The 14,089-nt window shown below is 37.9% G+C and overlaps 1 long non-coding RNA gene across 1 annotated transcript in view; it reads right to left on the bottom strand.

Moving 5' to 3' along the window:
- Nucleotides 1-13,036, bottom strand: part of LOC134295473 (uncharacterized) — a 78,967-nt gene extending 65,931 nt beyond the window's left edge. Inside the window, exons 1-2 of the long non-coding RNA XR_010002061.1 lie at nt 12,933-13,036; nt 766-1,002 (exon numbers count right to left, since the gene is read on the bottom strand). This is a non-coding gene — a long non-coding RNA (uncharacterized LOC134295473). The remainder of the gene's footprint in view (nt 1-765; nt 1,003-12,932) is intronic.
- Between the last annotated feature and the right edge of the window lie 1,053 nt (nt 13,037-14,089).

The raw sequence follows: 14,089 nt of genomic DNA, 5'->3' as shown, positions 1-14,089 counted from the left end.
CTGATTGCTCTTGTGTTCCAACCATTGTCACTTTTGGTAATGAGTGATTGCCTCCAGCAATTATGTACCTGCTGATCACTGCTACAACAAGAACAAGAGTAGGGTGTAGGATGGTAAGTGCTATCCTGCATCCCTGGGCCACCCGGGCCCAGAATATAGGATAGCCATTTAAACCATTGCAGCCAGTTCTGTCTCAGAGCTGACCCAACTGCTTACAGAGGTTAGGTCCAGATTATCAAGGAAGCTCCAGAGCAAACTTGTGACTTTTGTTAATGTGGTTCAAGACCCTATTAAGTAGCCTTGGTCTGTGTTAACCCAGAACAGCTCTGTACATCATGTAGCAACCACAGAGATCATTCTCCATACCCTTGGAATGGTTGGGGTAGATGTTGAATGAGATGGCTGCTTTGTTGTATGCAATATGTGTCCAAATAGAATTGTTTTTGGAATTTATATTTTAAATGGATTATTGAATGCTTTTTAAATATCAAATAAATAAATAATGATATTTAGAACATAGAGCCAAATTGAATGGCACGAGATTCAAAAAAGATAACTGAACATGTGTCTTTACAATGACTCCAATTTATGGCCACTCTATCATGGGATTTCCCTGGCAAGATACAGTCATAGGTTCATACTGGTCTCTCCAATTACTAGTCCAGCACTCAAATCACTGCAATCTATTGGCCCTCTAAAATAGGAATGTTTTGTCACACAAAAATAATTATAAAATTTACTTCAACTAAAATAAATGGTACTTACAGACTACATTCAGCTTCCAGGACCAGTGGCAGCATTCCTCTGACTACCAATAGCTAGATTAGCTTTTAAAAATAGGACAGATATAGGACCTCAGGTTAGGGGCATGATAGTAGATTGCATGACTGTTGCATCCCAGAACTTCAGTGTTATCATCAGGTGGCAATGTCTTCTGCCTTTAACTTTCCATCTTCATCAGCATGAATGGTCCTCGATTAGTTACAAAAGTAGAACTATATTCTGGGACAGGAGACACACAAATGAATTAATATTACAATGCAAAATAGGACAGAAAGCAGCACATATATTTTCAGTCCTGGAATTTCAGTGAGACTAACAGCCTATTCTGACTTATTTTTAATCGGATATGCAAGTAACACAAAAAAGTTAATGATGATAGGAACACCTGGAGAGTGAGGAAGGGCTGAGGAAGAGGAACCAATTGTTTCCTTGCAGCACTGCACCCCTAGCTAGTGAAGGGCCTGGAGCTATTCCATCCAAAGAACTACTGATTATCCAGCCCTGCTGACACAGCATCACCTAAGAACAGATCCCCGTCAAGTCAATCTGGGACTAGTCTGGACCATGTGGAAATACACATTTAATGAAAAGTCTGTCATTATGTATTATAGACACAATCCATCTTAGAGTAGGACTGTATTCTTGGAGGAATGTCAGAAAATATAGAAAGATTTTGTGTTCAGGCTAGAGCATTCAAAGGGTAGGTGAAATCAACACTTAAGGATAGCAGTGCATTAATGTGATTCCATTCCATCTTTACTTTGCTCCTGTGAAAAAATGATGAGACTGAAGTAGAAATCCTTTTCTGAATGCAGTGGGACAGAGGATTTCCACATAGACCAAATACATAGAAAATCAAGATTCAGAACTGTATTCCATAACCACCACAATAATAATAATAATAATAATAATAATAATAATAATAATAATAATAATAATAATAATAATAATATAAAATAATAATACGGTAGAGTCTCACTTATCCAACACTCGCTTATTCAACATTCTGGATTATCCAACGCATTTTTGTAGTCAATGTTTTCAATACATCGTGATATTTTGGTACTAAATTCGTAAATACAGTAATTACTACATAACATTACTGCGTATTGAATTACTTTTTCTGCCAAATTTGTTGTATAACATGATGTTTTGGTGCTTAATTTGTAAAATCATAACCTAATTTGATATTTAATAGGCTTTTCCTTAATGCCTCCTTATTATCCAACATATTCGCTTATCCAACATTCTGCCGGCCCGTTTATGTTGGATAAGTGAGACTCTACTGTAATAATAATAGCTTGTCCACAATGTCCTGCCTTATGTACAGAGGAAGAATTGTTTGAGGATACAGACAATGCGGTCACTGTTGCCTGATTTTGGTCAAAATATATTTATCCACTTATTTTCCTTCTATTTTTATTAGTTTTATGCTAATTTATGCAATACTTTTGATGCAAAATAAATAAATAACTGCCAATATTTCACAGATGAAAACCAAGGCATGCATCATCAAAGTGTGATCAAAATGACAAGGTGAATAGCTAAACTAGGAGAATCTGCAGCATTTTGATTTTGCCTGGGCCTAAAGGGAAGTGCCCATCATCTCGTCCTCCACTTAGCTGAATATGAAATAGGACATTTAAAAGCAGGTGAAAAAATAGAACACCAGAGTGTTAACTTGATTTGTCCTAGAGAAATTGAGACTGTTGGCATATCACACACAGAGCTTTCATGGATACGAGCAATCCTCTTCAGGCTCTTTACTGTTATGTGAAGAAAAGGATAATGGTGATGGAAAATCTACAGCATCTCCTCCTTACCTGCCAAGTGCACACTTACTCAACAGAACTAGTCTTGTCACTTTTCCCATTATGAAAACAATGTCACAATAGGCAGGGCAGTATTTAACCTTAAAAAATACTGCCTCAATAGGGCTTAGGTCTTGACCCAGCTCTCAGTATTTGTTTCCCTAAATTATATTAAATAGTTGCATGGTATGTAAAGCCTGACAGAGTAAGAAAAGATTTTAAACTGTTACAAAGTGATGGCTGTGATGCTTCCAAAGCAGCAGTAAACTACAGTGCTGTATTTTCTCTTAAGTCCCTTCCACACAATTGTATAAAATCCACATTGAACTGGATTAAATCGCAGTGTGGACTCAGATAATCTAGTTCAAAGCAGATATTGTGGATTTTCTGTCTTGATATTCAGAGTTATATGGCTGTGTGGAAGAGCTCTCTGAATTTCGCAATAGCCCATTAGATTTGCCACTGTTTCTTAGTATTTGTCTGGAGGAGTTTCCAACTATGAACAATCCTTTTGTGTGCTTGCTCAGACCTACAATTCAAGTTAACTGAATTGTCCACAGTGCTATGGGAGGAAGTTCCCCCTTTTCAAATGTTGAAGCTTATATGCTCCCTGACATTTTTATAAAAAATACATAGGCTACTCAAGTTAAGTTTGTACAGGTGGATCAAGTCTGCAGAGCGAGCTAGCCCAACAAGACAGAACAAAAAGAACAAAGGTGGAAGAGGCAACAAGGGGATCAGCTATTTTAGATCTGATCCTAACCAACAGTGATGACCTGATTAATGGGGTGGAAGTGGTGGGATCCTTTGCTGCGGTAACATGTTCACCTGGAATTCGTTGTGCAGTGAAAAGGGGAAGCCAAGCATAACCAGACACACATTCCAGACTTCAAGAAAGCAGATTTCAGTAAACTAGGGAAATACTATGTGTATTCCTCGGTCAGGAATAGTTAAAGAGAAACATGATAAATGAAAGTTTCTTTGAAATGAGGGATTGGAGGCAAAATGTAAATAGTTCCAATGAGGAAGGAAATTGGGAGGTGTTTAAAGAAACTAAGATGGGAGTCTAAAAAACTTTCAACTGGGCTAAACTTTAAAAGGGACATGTACAAGAAATGGAAAGGGGGGGTCACTAACAGGGAATTTAAGCAAATAGTCAAATCAGAGAAAAATCAGGACTGCCCAGCATTTTCTGTTCCTTAGGCTTCCTGCCAAAAGAAAAAGAGTGTTCAGCCAGGAGGAAATTGAGCAGATGAAGCAGTAGCAGAAATGCAGCATGAAAAGATAAGGAAATTACACAATATTATCTGGCTACTCTAAATAAATTCAAGTCTCCGGGCCCAGATGAACCAACATCAAGGGATATTTTAAAAATTGGCAGAAGTAATCTCAGAGCCACTGGAATAATTTTTGATAATTCCTGATGAACAGGAGATATCCCAGCAGACTGGCGGAGGGCAAATGTTGTTTCCATTTTCAAAAAAGGGAAAAGAGGACCCACACAATTTCCACGCACAGCCCTATATCCCAGAATATCAAGACAGAAAGTCCCACATTATCTGAGTGTGGACTCAGATAACCCAGTTCAAATCAGATATTGTGGGATTTTCTGCCTTGATATTCCGGGATATAGGGCTGTGTGGAAGGGCCCTCAGTTAGCCAATCATCAATATCAGGAAAGATAATAGAGTAGATCACTAAACAGACAGACTGTAAGCATTTCAATAGGAATGCTGGAGCCAGAATAATCATTTCCTTTTTGATAGAAGACACATCTACACTGACCACTTAATGTGGGGTAAAGCTAGTATAAAAGGAAGCAGTTTCACTGTGTGGAAAATGATTACATTGCAATACCTGGGATTGGTTCAGGGGCTAGATGATGTGGGTCTGGTAACAGTAAAACATTTCTGAATACTATCTAGTGTGTTTTTATACATTTGCATGAATCTGTAAGCAATAATGTGCAATATTTACAGTGGAGTCTGCAGATGATCCAACTATACTTCACAAAAAAGGAAAATCACCCTGTTTAGCAAGCCTTGTAAATGCTGATGTGTTATCAGCATATCTTTAATTTTCTATATTTATTTTATATACTTGGGGTCACATAAAGAATTCTCAGGCAGAAAAAGGTCACAAGTGGAAAAGGTTTAAGAAGTTCTGGGCTACACTATATACAGTTAGGTGAATTTCTAGCTGGTTGACCAAGGAGGAGGCAGTCAAAGCCTGCAATTCAGTAAAGGTGTGAGCTGAGGGAAGCTCCACCATTGGCTCCTCTTGAGGAAGCAAGGGAAAGGAAGGAAGCATGTGGGCACACTTTCTCCCTTTGGCTGAGCCAGTGGAATTGCTCTCGGGAGCCCATTCTCCCAGACTGGATCTTGAAGCCCAAGAAAAGGAGCCTAATATTCGGGCTTCAAAAGCCAGTCTGGGAGTCTACTACTATCCAGCTTTAGTCTACTATTACTCAATGCCACGACATGTGCATGGCATTGAGCAATAGTATTGATCCAAGGATTCCCTACCTAGTGAAAGAAATGCATACTCAAAAAAATCACATTAATTTTTTTCATTGTCTTATTTTGGTGTTTTGTCTTTATATCACAAAATAAAACATGTATATGTTTTATTTTTGTAGAATGTCTTAATCATGAATGTTAATAGGATTGAGACATTCTAGTAATTTAAATAGTTTTAAAATTTATTTTTGTCCTGATGGTGGGGAGAGGGGTTGATTGATCTCGATGGTCCATGATGTATCCAATTTTTGTCTCACTGGTCCACTGTCTGTTAAAGGTTGGAAACCACTGGTCTAGATCAAAGGAAGTAATAGCACCACTCTATTGTGCTTTAGCCAGATCTCACCTGGGATACTGTGTCCAGTTCTGGGCACAACAATTCAAGAAGGATTTTGACAAGCTGCAAATACCTAAAAGAGAATGACCAAAATGGCAAAAGGTCTGGAAGTCATGCTCTGTGAGGGAGCTGGGTATGTTTGGAGAAGAGAAGATTAAGAGGTGACATGATAGCCACATATAAATATCTGAAAATATGTCATATTATATTCTGCTGCTCCAGAAACTCATCATCATCATAGGCGATCACTCATGGCTGAGTGTGGTTGCCTTCCAAGGGTAGAGTCTTGGTGGTAGGTTTGTAAGTGACTGTAGAGACCTATTCAAGGGTTTACTTGATGCATCTCTTGACAGTGTGTTATTCAACAGTGGAATGTGTTGCTGCAAAGTGTGGTGGAATCTCCTTCTCTGGCTATCTGTCAGAAGTGTTTTTGTTGTAATTTCCTAAATGGAAGAGTGAGGTTAGGGCTGATGACCCTTGTGGTTTTTCTAATTCTGATCCAATTATTCTGTTTGCAGAAACACTATTGCTCTGGCATGTGTGTGTATGCCCACAAGCACAATAGGCTTAAGTGAAGGGAAGGAAAAGTAGGAATGTAAAACTTTGTACTGCTCTTCAACAGGGGATGAATATTGCATGGTTTTGTTATTAAAATGAAACACATATTTAATTTAATATTTCATGTCATGCAGCTTTTTCTAATAATCAGAGCCACTAACTAGAAAGTAGTGCTTCACAAATTGCTTCCCTGTTCTTCAGTCTTGCTGTTGCTGTCTGTTGCAAACTCATAGCTGTGAGGTGAGGCTTACATTATTTGATTTGCATCCTTATCAAAGAGCTATTCTTGGTTCCTATGTAAGCCAAACTTTTTGCATCACTGTGGGGGTACAATCCTGTTACCCCAATGCCAGCTACAACTCATAATCTGTCCTTAGAAATGAAAGCTACATGCACCCCAGTTACCCTAATGAGGGGAACACCTTTGCTTGTCTAGGCTTGATCTCTTTGTAATATGGTCACTGACACAAATGTGTAATATTTATTTCTTTTACAGATGTACACATTAAGAAAAAATTGAGGTGTAGCATCTAACGTTCTGACAAACATCCCTACATTCATTGCTCCCACTTGAGATTTGTAGTGGAAATGCTACCATTTCCAAATTGGTTTGAGAGGTTACAAAAGGCATGACCCTTTTCTCCAGCATGAATTATAGAGCAATCATGTTCTTTTGCAGATATGTGACAAGTACAGAGCCCTTTATGGTGCAGCGGGTTAAATCGCTGAGCCGCTGAACTTGCTGACCGAAAGGCCGGTGTTTGGAATTTGGGGAACGAGGTGAGTTAGCCCCAGCTTCTGCCAACCTAGAAGTTCAAAAACATGCAAATATGAGTAGATCAATAGGTACCGTTCTGGCAGGAAGGTAAAGGCACTCCATGCAGTCATGCCAGTCACATGATCTTGGAGGTGTCTATGGACAATGCCGGCTCTTCAGCTTAGAATGGAAATGAGCACCAACCCCCAGAGTTGGATAAAACTAGACTTAATGTCAGAGGAAAACCTTTACTTTTATTCTATGTGACAACTGGGTAGACAAAGAATAATAAGCTATCCCTGCTGATCTATTGTGTCTTTGAGGGTGATCTGAGAAACATCACCTTAAGACTCTTTGGGCCAGTCTTAAATACTACTGCTTCGGCGTGATACATACTGATAACTCCACTCACAGAATTCTGATAGGAACAGTAGGAATAAAACTAGATGTATGTGTGTGTGTGTACTTAAAATGTGCATCTATAACTTCCTTCCTGTTTTAGGGAAGTAAAGACTCAGACATTTCCCTCTGAGAGTGTTTGTGTATTACATCCATACATAAAGGCATGATAAAACTAGAATTAGGTTTGGCAAGTGAAATAACTGCACCAGCACACCCAGTAACAACATGATGTAATATTTTAGAGACTCTGCATTCAAAGTAGAGTTGGCCCTCTACGGATTCTACCACCCATGGCTGAAAATATTCTTTAAAAAGCCAAATAGCCAACTTTGATTTTGGCATTTTATATCAGGGACACCATTTTACTATGCCATTACATATAAAAGGACTTGAGCATCCTTGGATTTTTGTATTCACGTGGGGTCCTGAAACCACAGCAAATCTTAGGACCCACTGCACAAAGGTACAAATTTGCCAGTGTTGTTCTTATTAAGTTGTAAAACATTTTACCTATATAGAAATGTATGCATACAGTTTTGGATATTGTACACATTTAATACATATTTTTGCAAGGATAAACATGTGTTTGTGTATATTTTCTGTTTAAAATATATTCTGAACTTTACCAAGTCTAATGCAAAATGCCTTCCATTGACAATTTCTGGAAATGTGAAATTAATATTTATGCATGGAATTATAAAGCTGATAAATATCTTTTCCATCCCTAATTCAAAGACACATGTGCCAACTGGCATTGGAAGGGGCACACATGTTTTATAAAGTACCTCAGTGCAGAAGTGCTTTTTGGTAGTTTCCACATGGATTTTATGACGTTTGAATTAATCCTCAAATCTTTGCACACAGCCCATTGCAACTTTCCCTTTCTTCACATGATTGCTGTAAGGCGAGTTACTTTCCTACCTGCTGGAACAGTAGTTGATGGGTATTAAGGCAGGCACCATCACATTTTGATGCCACAGTTAGATATTTATGAAAAGAGATGCATTCAATTTTATCTCAGTAGTATAGATCAATTTTCAGGACAGAGTTCCTAACAGTGTATTCATAGGCTAGGTACAAAACCAATTTTATCTGCTTCACTGGTGTGTGAACTGTATAAGGAAAGACATCTCTTTACTCTCTGATAGCTTATCTTCCCTGGTGACCATTTATGCGTGCTCTTGTAAATATACATATTTTACCGGGGGGGGGGGGACTTTTTAAACTATCCTTTGAGATGACCTTGAAAGAAGAACATTTGAATCTTCCAGGAAATTAGCAGCAAAGAGTGTTTGGGTAATGATTGGTGGTGTGAGAAATGCCACTCAAAGCCATAGAAATAATCGGTGCAGCCGGCTATTTAATAATACGGGTCTCTCATAAAGGCAGGGTTTGACGAGGAAGTATAAAAGGGGTGGGGGCAGGGGAGGCAGAAACACTACTCCAGCCTTTGGAAATTTTCCACAGAACGGGGGAAGCTCAGAAGCACTTCCCCTCCCAAGCCAAAACTGTAGTTGAAAAAAATGGAAGTGATGTCAAAAAGAAAACCCAGATTCTTCTTCATATCAAAGTTGGGAGAGGAGTTTTGTCACTGTCAAACTGGAGGGTCATGAATCTTGATTTTAAAAAGAAAGATATCACTGTTATATATTCTTTCATGTTCTCAAGTGTTCTCTGTTCTCATCTGCTTGTGGTCTTCTAATAATTTTCCAAGCCCGTGGAAGCTGACTTCTGCCTCCTGTCCAAAGTACATATCTGGGTGCATCTCAAAGTAGTAGAGTCTCGCTTATCCAACCTCACTCATCCAACGTTCTGTATTATCCAACGCAGTTTGCCTCCCGCCCCGATCCACAGCTATTTCTCTAGGCAGGCAAGGATCACAGATTTTTTTTTTTAAATCTTCACAGGACTGAACTTTTTACGGATTTAAATTCCAACAATGTTGTTATTGTAAGTTCATTTTATGCAATTCTCTTTTTATTTGTAGTCAATTTTTAGTAGTCAATGTTTTCAATACATTGCGATGTTTTGGTGCTAAATTCATAAATACAGTAATTACTATATAACATTACCATGTATTGAACTACTTTTTCTGTTGATTTGTTGAAAAAAATGATGTCTTGGTGCTTAATTTGTAAAATCATAACGTAATTTGACATTTAATAGGCTTTTCCTTTATCCCTCCTTATTATCCAACATTTTCACTTATCCAACATTCTGCCGGCCCGATTATGTTGGATAAGATAAACTCTACTATGTTGGATAAGCTAGACTCTTTGCTTCACAAATGCTTCATATCACAGCTGTAGCGAGTCTATGGCTGAGCTCTGAGAGTCAGCTGAGCTAAAACAAGGCCTGCGGAAGGAGTTCAGAATCAAAACCTCCCGCAGCTAGAGATCTTGGACATTACTTCTCTCCCTTTCACCTGACCTCAGTGCCAGTGTATTGGCTAAGTTACAGTGGTATCAAGGACAGTTGAGATTCAGCAGAACCAACATGGGCTCAACTCTAAGTAATCAAAGCTGTTTCCATTCATTCCTGAAGCCAGACTGAAATGAATCTGGATTATCTGCTTTATCCAGGAATATCTGGAGCTCGGAGATCATTATATCCACTCCAACAACTATCATGTCAGACTACACAGAGAAGCCATTGAAATCCACAAGCATGTGGACAACTTCAACAAAAAGGAGGAAACCATGAAAATGAACAAAATCTGGCTACCAGTATTAAAAAACTCTAAAATCAAAACAGTAGATGAGAACCAACACTCTGAGGGCATAGGAGCCCCAAGGACGGCTAATGACTGAACAAAGGATGCCCCTCCAGGCAAGAGACAAACATTTCCAATGCTAATTAGGGTGATTAACTGAAACATTAATGCTGGCTTCCTACTGACAAAGGACTCTTGCCACACCCTGGACTCTCCACAGATACATATTTTTTTCCTTTCCTTGTCTAGTTTATCCATGCCTCACACCTCTGAGGATGCCTGCCATAGATGTGGGTGAAACGTCAGGAGAGAATACTTCTGGAACATGGCCACACAGTCTGAAAGACATACAACAACCCTGTGATCCGGGCCATTAAAGCCTTGGACAACACGTTCTATGGAAAGTTTGAAATCTTATTCTTTACTTAGGCAAGGTGTATTTGACCTGGTTGATTCCTTTCATACGTGCATTTGTTCGTTCTGAATAAAAAGTTTTCTGAAATATATTTCAATACTTTTCTCTTTGGTGGTGTGGGGGTCTACTTTTGTTCTTTCCATGTTATTTCTGCTTCTGCTTCAATTTTTCTGTTGAAGAAGAAAATGCCCAGGAACAAAGCTACTTCATTAACTGAGGCATGTCTATAACTATTGCAAAAAGATGTCTATGTAACAAATGTGTAAATGTCATACATCTATCTGTAAAAATATTAATTAAAAACAGCATAGATTGCTTTATGTGTAGAAATTCATATCTTCCCACTTTTATTCCTAGGCTTTTGCAACATATGGAACATTGCAATAGTCTCCTGCAAGAAGGAGAGCTCCATACGCCCCCTCACTCTTCTAAGGACATTACTGAGTGAACTTTAAATCGAAACAAGGCCATATTGGCCAACATGTTAATACCGCTCTAAGAAACTTAAAGCCAAGTCACTTGCTTTTATTTTTCAATATTTCTTTTCTTTATAATGTTGTAGTCATGCAGCTGACAACTGAGAGAAGTCAACACATAGGGCTCTATTTTTCCAACCGTCATGGTCTATTAATGCTGTTTTCTTGTGGGATTTAATATGTCAAGGAAGGAATCAGCGTAGAGTAAGGTCTATGGTCTTTCTGTTCACTAAATCCCTGTTTCTCAGTGATGCACAAATGACTAAGTACTTCTGGTGCCTCTGAAAGTACAAAAGTTAAAAAATATGTCACATCCCATCCTACAGAGGAGGTAGAAATTCTGTCTTTCATATTCTGAAGGAGAGAGAATCACTGGTGTAAAAAATAATACAGAGCACTTACAAGAAGTTTTCTTTAAATTCCATTTTTACTACCTACTATTGTGAAACAGTTTAGGCATATTAATGTTTTACTGTCTCAACTTCATAAGGGTGAATGAATAATTTCCACAGTTTTCTCCTTACTGTGGAAAAAAAAACAAATATATCTGTACAGTTCTCACCGGGCATTCATATACCTCAGTGTATTTCGGGAAATTATTTTGCACAGAAATATCTGTGGTTTTGTTGTGTAAGAATTCTCAAGTTTTACATCTGGGTTTTTGGGGGTGCAGGATTGTCATTTTCTATCCTAAAGGCCACATAATAATAATATGTTGAGTTTCAGGAAACATACTATACTAAGACTTCTATTGTTCTTGCAAATTGACTTGTGACTCTGAAGAATGCATTTTCCATAGCACACACAATTGTATAAAGATCCTACTCATGGAGCAAAAGTATAATCTATCCTGTATTTATTACGGTCTTACCATTTATGTGTTTTAAATGTAATTTTTTATCCTGTATTGTTGTTTTAATTGATATATTATATTACTGTTTTATCTTTTTTATATTGCAATTTGTATTATGTTGCTTACATTTTGTCCTCATGTTGTTTGGGCCGCTGCCCCATGTAAGCCGCCCCGAGTCCCCGTGGGGAGATGGTGGCGGGGTATAAATAAAGGTTTTTATTATTATTATTATTATTATTATTATTATTATTATTATTATTATTAATATTCTACCTGTACATTTTTCTAGTTCCTGCTTCCTGAGTACACAGATCTACTGAAACTGCAGGTAACGTCAGGGAAAGTGTGGGGTATTCAGGAAGCATCCAACTGCTGGAGCCAAAAGCAAAAAGTAGCTGCCCCCCTCCTCAGTCTCCAGTGAGTTTGATGGATATCTGGGAAGGAGATGACTAGTCTTTTCTTCCAGTTGCAGATGGATACTAACATGCCCTCTCCTGGCTACTGACTGAAATATAGAACCCTTTGCAGAAGGGTCATTGTAGTTGACTTATATCCTATTTAAGTTAATTGGACCTGAAAGGAGTAAGAGGGGGAGTGACCTGATGCAGGTCCAGTTGAGGCCACGTTATCTCCCTTAGACTACTTCCTCAGACTTTCCTTGGGTAGAACACCAGAGTCCCAAGACTGGATGCTGAAGACTGTTGAGGCTTTGCAACTGAGAGAGACCTTTAGTACTCTTGAGCATGGTGCATATGTGTTAATGCAATCTTAAGGGTTATAAAATCTGTAAGAGAACCAAGTCATCAAAAGCTATGTTTCTGAGCAGGTAAACTTTTATTTCTAATGCTTGCTTTCTTTGTTTTTAATATCAGAGCTAAACATAGTTAATACATGGGAAAGTCTTACAGAGTAAAGGAGGAACACCCTTAATGTGGCTGTGGGGCCACCTTAAATACCTGTATTTGGAAAAGGCAAAATAAAAACAAAGTAAATAAATAAAACAAATGGATCCTTATTTCCAGTGGAAAGTCATCTATTTGAAGACATCCTGTGGTTGAAGGTGTGTCATTGTCTACACCAAGTCTGGTTTAAAGGTGAAGAACCTTAACAAGGAATAGCAGGACCCTGGAAGTCCTCTATCAGCACTTAGCATCTGGACAGCAGACTAGCAGGCAAACAGGTCATCTGGTCAGGGTCATCCTCTTGAGAGAGAAATGTATTGTATTTCCATTTAAATTGCAGTCATTATTTCTAAATGTGCTACTACAGATATCAATCATCATGGACAAATGCTATGTAAATTTGTACCTGCTGCTGTCCTCTCTTTTGCTCGCATATAAGTGGATGACACCATAGATATCCATCAGCTTCTTCTTTCTGCTGCCTATGTAGCTCTTGAAGATGGAGAGCCTGTCAGATGAAAGACATTTAATTTTTAATTTAGTACCACAACTATGGTTGCACACCCTGGACTTCAAAACCACCTCATAAGGGTAAAACAGTAACACACAAACACCTTCTGGGGAAAAATAAGACAATTCTCTCAGTTTCATCTCTACCAGATGTAATTTTGTTTTTTTGTTTTTTATATAAATTTTAAATTTATGAAGATATGTGTGAATCATTCTCATTGACTCTAAGGTGAAAGTTATACAATGATTGCAGTTATTGCTAAGTCCTTTTCTAGATTTATGTTATTTTTAATATGATGGTGAACAGCAACTGTTCCAGTATTATGGAAAGTGGAGTTGTCAACCAGTTAGAATCTGAACTACAAGTAACAGCAAAAACGTTTCTTATTTGCATAGATTATTTCACTAGCTATTTGTTAATTTCCAAAAAAAAAAGATAAATACTTCAAAATTCATGTCCTGAAAACCAAGGAACTTTCCGAAAACCAAATTTACATCTGTGATTCTGTGTGTGTGTCTCTGTGCTTTCAGGTCACCTGTCAACTTATGGCAATTCCATAAATTGTATAAGGTTTATTTAGGCAAGATTTTGCTATTTCTTTCATGTGAAATATAGCTTATAACACCTAAGTGTTTACACTGCTTGATCTCTTGGTGAGAGCCTGATATTTTTAATAATACCGGTTGAGTGTCCCTTACTCAAAATGATTAGAACCAGAAGTATTCTGTATTTCAGAATAATTTATTTTTTGGGATTTTGAAATACTTGCACCTACGTAATGAGATATCTTGGCAATGGAACCCAAATCTGAACACACAATTAACCGATGTTTCATATATGCCTTATACATATTTCCTGAATGTAATTTTATACACAATATTTTGATAATCTTGAGCATGAAACAACTGTGTTTACACTGAATCATCAAAAAGGAAAGATGTCACTATCTTAGCCACCCATGTTAACAATTTAGATTTCAGAATATTTCATATTCCAGATTTCTGGATATATAAGTGTAACCTATAGTTACAATTACATTTTCAAGGCCAAAA

This window comes from Anolis carolinensis, chromosome 1, assembly GCF_035594765.1.
Source record: "Anolis carolinensis isolate JA03-04 chromosome 1, rAnoCar3.1.pri, whole genome shotgun sequence".
NCBI classification, from domain to species: Eukaryota; Metazoa; Chordata; class Lepidosauria; order Squamata; family Dactyloidae; genus Anolis; species Anolis carolinensis.
The sequence above is the reverse complement of the archived record's forward strand: the minus strand, read 5'-3'. Positions and strand labels throughout refer to the sequence as shown.